Source organism: Pan paniscus, chromosome 4 (genome assembly GCF_029289425.2).
Source record: "Pan paniscus chromosome 4, NHGRI_mPanPan1-v2.0_pri, whole genome shotgun sequence".
Taxonomy (NCBI): Eukaryota; Metazoa; Chordata; class Mammalia; order Primates; family Hominidae; genus Pan; species Pan paniscus.
Window position 1 is genome coordinate 103840878 of NC_073253.2, and position 6000 is coordinate 103846877.

Below are 6000 nucleotides of genomic sequence, written 5' to 3' on the forward strand. Positions count from 1 at the left end.
CATTTTTCTTCATGGTACCAATGTGATTAGTACCAATATTTACCTTTTTGAACTTCCTTTTGCTGGAGATGGGTAATAAGATATAAATGGATATTACTTGATAGTCTTTTCAGAAGGACTTTAAAAAAAAAAGCTGGCATGTACCTTTTGCCTTTGCTCTTTTCCCTTTTTAGTGATTATAATACAAACATGATGGAAGGAGGTAGAGCAGCCACTTTGCAACCAGCAAGCTACATACTAAGAGGGCAGAAGGAAGCTAGGAAGAATCTGCACTGATGATTACTTCTCTGAATACAGACGTTCAGACTTCTTTAGGGGAGAAAAAAACAAATGCCTATTTACTTATACCACTATGATCTGGCCACTTGTACATGCAGCTAAAAGCATTAAAAAATGATCAGTTTGGGCACCATATTTATCCTTGTCTTCTGGCCTCTAAGTATATGTAGCCTCTTAAACCCCATCTCTACCTCCCAGAGTAGCAAGTTTTTTTTTATTGCCATCATACATTTTGGGAAACTACTGTTGTATCATTGTGGGGATATGAAACTTTCCTCAATTCATCAGTGCTCTTGTAAAATGCACTAGCCTCCTGAAACTTGGAAATGTAACTGATAGAAAGAGGAAAAAAAAATTTGGCTCTCACTTCCCATGGAAACATTTTCACACACCATGAAGATTAGATCTGCAGCCAATGTTTCCCTCAATGATGGAGCTAATAGCTCTGATATAAAAGGATAATAAAACTTCTCTTATCTCCCCTAAAGTCAGTTGTCCTGAGATAGTTGTCTAGGTTAGCTCCTAGGAATTTACATATTAAAAGAGTGGATCAGGACCTCTCCAGGTGGGAACACACTCCTGGAGACATTTCATTTGTAATCCAAATGGTTAAGTTGAGAAACCAGGATCCTTTGCATCCCCACCAGAAAGCAGCAAAAGGTTTTTTTTTTTTTAACTTCCTCTCTTATTTTGGGAGGGAAGTGGGAGGCAGTTGGTTTTTTACTGTATGTAAATGGAGAAAATCCATTGTTTCCTGTCCCCTGGCACCCACATAAAAAGATTTCATGGCTCTTATCTCCTGTAGGGCTAGGTGTGGGGAACTGGTGCTGCAATGTTATTCTGGCTGTTGATCTGCTTATATTGGTAATGAACTCCTCCCTGACCCAGATGCCTCATGGCTCTGCATTGTTCACATATAAAAAGTACATAGCTTTTCAAGCGGAGTTGTATCTCCCAGTTCTCGACAAAGCAATTATAGCTGTATCCTTCCTATTTTGGGGTCCATTTTATAACCTCTATTCTTTGATTCCTTGATATTTAGGCTCATTTTAAACAACTTGACACTTTCACACTCTTTGGCGAAATGGACTTTATAAGTGAACTTGGAAGTCCAGATGGAACCATTTAATCTTTTGTCTGCTATGTTCTTTCCTCACTTTCAAGAGGGCTTTGGAGAAGTAATCTTCCAGAAATAAAATATGCACGGTATAATATTTGAAAATATTAGCCTGCTGTACCTTTTCGTTTTAACAAGCATGATACTGTCATACTACATGATGTTGTGAATTTAACCCGTTTTCAGACTTCTTCAGGACCATGGTAGCAGTACTTCTGTCCATCCACCACACTTCATTTCATCTTGCACTGGGCCATTTCCCTCTGTCTCTTTTCACAATCTCTTTCCTGCATGAACATGGTTCTTTGCATCCTGGGGTAGTCTCATGTGTGTCCATCAACCGGCTTATCTTTTTTTCCTTCAAATCTGGAGGATTGATTAAGGATGGCCACAAATTCTTTGATCTTTTTCCTCTTGAAAGGTGAGGTCCATTTTTCTTCCTCTGAATCTGTGACTGTTTTGGCCAGTAGAATATAGCACAAATGATGCTGCACTAGCTTCTAGGCCAAAAGACCAGCTGCTTCCGCTTCACATCTCAAGGAATGATCACTCTTGCAACCCTGAGACACTACATAACCAGATCAATTACCCTGCAGAGAAGATCACATGGAGATGACAAGGAGCCCAGACAAACCTTGCCTCTAACTCTCCTTGTTAAGATATTGGACATGCACATGAAGCTGTCTTGGACCTTCCAGACCAAACTATCCACCAGGTGAATATCCCTGCAGAGTAACTAGTGGGCACCACATGGAGCAGAATTGCTAAGGTGTCTGAATTCCTGATCCTTAATATTATGAGATATAATTAAATTAGCTATTGTTTTAAGCCACTAATTTTGGGGAGAGTTTATTACATAGTAGTTGGTAACCAGACCATCCAAGATTATTGCTGTCCTTCCTAGTCACCTCTCTTGTCACTAGCATCCATTTTTTCCCCTTCTTCTCTCCAAGACAGCCTCATAGCATCTCCAATACCAATTTTACCCAAATGACATTTATTATGATAATGGTGGTTCAAGGAACCATATAGAAATTTAATTGTCAGACAAATTGCTTAATAGCCTAAATGTGAACTGTAATCTTTATGTTTGGATATCTTCAAGATCTGGGTCTGTCCTCTACTTAGTGAGACAATGTATTCCCTCAGAAATAAATTTTTGTAAAGCTCTAATCAACATTATCATTACTTATTCTGATAGAAGTATCAGTATTAGTAAACCCTAAACAGCCTCAGGGCTTAAACTTCTTTTCCATTTAGAAATGTCAGGACTTATAAAACACAACTTTGATTAAAGCAAAGAAATAAGTTTGATATTCAATGATGTAATTAGTGTCCAAAAGCTTAGGGGGGAAAACAGCATTTTTAAAACAAAGCAGAAGAAGATTTGATTTCTATGCTTCTCTGAGAGATTTAGAGAGGTGAGAAAGGAAGAGATGAAGAGGTTGCAATATGTTTGCATAGTCATGCCATTTTGATTTTTCCTCCAATATTTTAGAACCATTTTCAATCAAAGTGTTTCCCCCACTACTGGACTTCACCCATGTGAAATAGTAGACAAATCTGAGGTATCAGGACCCCCTACCATTGGATATCAACTGTAGCAGACCCAAGACCCCCTTACTTTCCTGAAATGAAATTCACAGGTGACATCTATACAAATAATTTGAGCTAAATATATAGTACCCTAATTTTAATGTAAAAAGGAAATAAACTAAAAGTAATTTATAATCAAATATTTCAGTAAGTAAGAAGTTGGGCTCAATAATACTACAAGAGTAATGAACAACTGGGTGCCTGCACATACACATAGAATCATTATGATGGTGACAGCTAGAAATGATTCAGGTGTTGTGTACTGGCAACTGAAATACCTCAAGCATTGTTGCCATAGGTGAAATGATTTTCTGGAACAAGGAATAGCTGAAATGACTAAAACAAAAAGTCAAATCATCCCTTAATTTACACAGTTGTTGCATTCTGATTCTTAAGATTCCATTGTATGTTAAATTCATTGTACATTAAAACCAACCCAAAATACTTTGTTTTCAAGAATGTCCATGGGGATATGCAAAGTCATGTGGCTACGGGACAATTCTCTGTCATGTAAGATTGTTCAACACATGCACAATATCTAGCATCCCTCATCCCTCCATCACTTTGATGACAAAAATTCCCCCCACAAATTATGAAAAAGCTCCCTAGAATAGGGTTGCCAGATTAAGTCCAGGATGCTTAAATTTGAATTTCAGAGACACAAATAATTTTTTCACTATAAATAGATCCCACACAATATTTGGGATCTAGCTTTACTTAAAAAAAAAAAAAAATTGCCTCTGACATTCCTTTTTAGCTAGATGTCTTGTATTTTTACTTGCTAAATCTAGCAACCATATCCTGGAGGAAAGTACCAGTCTCTTGAGAACCGCTGCTCAGCAGGCTACCCTCAAGTCCTCAAGCCAAACTTGCGACATCTGGGATCATGACTTTCACTCGTGTCCATGTGAAGAGACCACCAAACAGTCTTTGTGTGAGCAACAAGGCTGTTTATTTCAGCTGGGCACAGGCGGGCTGAGTCCGAAAAGAGAGTCAGTGAAGGGAGATAGGCGTGGGGCCGTTTTATAAGATTTGGGTAGGTAAAGGAAAATTACAGTCAAAGGGGGGATGGTTGTTCTCTGGCTGGCAGGGGTGGGGGTCACAAGGTGCTCAGTAGGGGAGCTTTTGAGCCAGGATGAGCCAAAAGAAGGAATTTCACAAGACAATGTCATCAGTTAAGGCAGGAACAGGCCATTTTCACTTCTTTCGTGGTAGAATGTCATCAGTTAAGGCAGGAACTGGCCATCTGGATGTGTATGTGCAGGTCACAGGGGATATGATGGCTTAGCTTGGGCTCAGAGGCCTGACATTCCTGTCTTCTGATATTAATAAGAAAAATAAAATGAAATAGTGGTAAAGTGTTGGGGTGGTGAAAATTTTGGGGGTGGTATGGAAAGATAATGGACGATGTTTCTCAGGGCTGCTTCAAGTGGGATTAGGGGCGGTGTGGGAACCTAGAGTGGGGGAGATTAAGCTGAAGGAAGATTTTGTGGTAAGGGGTGATATTGTGGGGTTGTTAGAAGAAACATTTATCATGTAGAATTATTGGTCATGGCCTGGATATGATTTTGTATGAATTGAAAGACTAAATGGAATAAGAGAAGGAGAAAAACAGGTATTAAAGGACTAAGAATTGGGAGGACCTAGGACATCTAATTAGAGAGTGCCTAAGGGGGTTCAGCGTAATTACTTGCTTGGTTGGCAAGTTTTTGCGCTCTATCCTTGAGTTTTTTTATGTTGTCATACACCAGGCCAGATTGATTTAGGTAAAAACAACACTCTTCATTTGAGAATATACAGAGTCCTCCTTTTTCAGCAGTGAGTAAGTCAAGGCCTCGGCGGTTTTGGAGGACAACTGCAGCTAAAGAGTCAACTTGGGCCTGGAGGACTGATAAAAGTTTGTGATATGTCTGTGATGCTAGCAGAGAAGTCATTAGAAAGGCTACAGAAGGTCGTGACAGAGGTTGAAATGCCTGCTATTCCAGTACCGAGAGCAGTAGTGGAGGCAGCAAGTCTTAAACTGACAAGCAAGGGAATTAGTGGAATAACTCTTTTTTGTCGTGTCAGTGTCATGAGGGGAACAGGGAGTTCTTCAGTCCTATTTGCAAATTGAATTTTGGGAGTAAGGAAAAATAGTGTGCATGTGCCTGTCCAATTAGCAGGTAGACACATGTAGGTAGAGGATCCACAGAGGAAGAAGAGACCTTGTGCGAGGAAAAACTGGAGATGCAAAGTAAAAAGATGAGAAGGAGTACTGAAAGGGGTGTCTTGTTCCTAGACTCCTAGGGATCCAGCTAGGGCGGCAGCCATCAGAGGTTGTAATGGGGACTGATGAGGTAACTGTGTAGAGGGGGAGGTTCGATTTTCATGGTATATGAGAAAACGTCGAGTACCTGTGAGTAACCTTTCACTATTATTTTCGGGGTTGGGTATAAGTAAACAAGAAGAGGGCCTGGGAGGAGAGTCTGACAAGCAAGGGGAAGGTAGCCAAGGATGGAGTGAAATACAGAGTAAGTGTCTTCCTAAGCAATAATTACTGCTAATGTTTTTAAGTTTGCCAGTATTGATAGAGGGCTTGTCTGTAATATGGAGCTGGAAGGCTCCAGTTGTTTCAGTGATGTGTGTAGTTGGGCTTTGGAGCTGAAGAGTAAAGGAACATCGAGAAGGTGAAAGGTTACCTAAGGGAATTCCAGTGGGTCTTTGTGGAGAGATATATAAAGGAGCAGCCACTGGAATAGTAGTTTGTGTTGTGAGAGGTCTAAATATGGGGGGAGTAGAGTTGATATAAGGAGAAAGGTTTTTTAAGTAAGTGTGGAGGAGGGTGGCAGCTTGCTGATGTGAAATGTCTGGGGAGGTCTTGCTGGACCTGTCTAGAAAGTAAATGAGTTCTTCAGGAGGGTAAAGGTGAGGGCTGTTAAAGGAAGTTCAGAGGTATAGGGAGACCAGAGATGTTGCCTAGTCTGCATGTAAGGCGGGGACAGCTGTGTAGGCGCTGGAAGAAAGGGAAA